Raw genomic sequence first — 318 nt, forward strand, 5'->3', positions numbered from 1 at the left:
GTCATTAACGTTTCGCGTTTTGGATTTCATTCTCCCACCCTTTTATGGTGGGAGAGTGCAATCTGCAAAAGTTCGTTACGAGTTTTTTTTTTCCTTTCTGTAATTTACTCCTTCCTCCAAAGAAGTCTGGGTAGTTGAACCCGACATTATCAAACCGGCACTTAATTTCCATATGTAGTGACCGTTTAAGAATCATCGAATTTCGATCTCTAATCCAAGCCAGAATCCACTTTTCTCTTCATAAACGGGAACAAAAAATCATGAGCGACCTTTTTAACCTTTCCAACTGCGTGTGTGTGTGTGGGGGGGGGGTGAGTA

General features: G+C 41.5%; 1 protein-coding gene across 1 annotated transcript in view; it reads left to right on the forward strand.

Moving 5' to 3' along the window:
* Positions 1 to 318, forward strand: part of LOC119587939 — a 32,317-nt gene that overhangs the window by 23,701 nt on the left and 8,298 nt on the right.

This window comes from Penaeus monodon, chromosome 23 (assembly GCF_015228065.2).
Source record: "Penaeus monodon isolate SGIC_2016 chromosome 23, NSTDA_Pmon_1, whole genome shotgun sequence".
Classification (NCBI taxonomy): Eukaryota; Metazoa; Arthropoda; class Malacostraca; order Decapoda; family Penaeidae; genus Penaeus; species Penaeus monodon.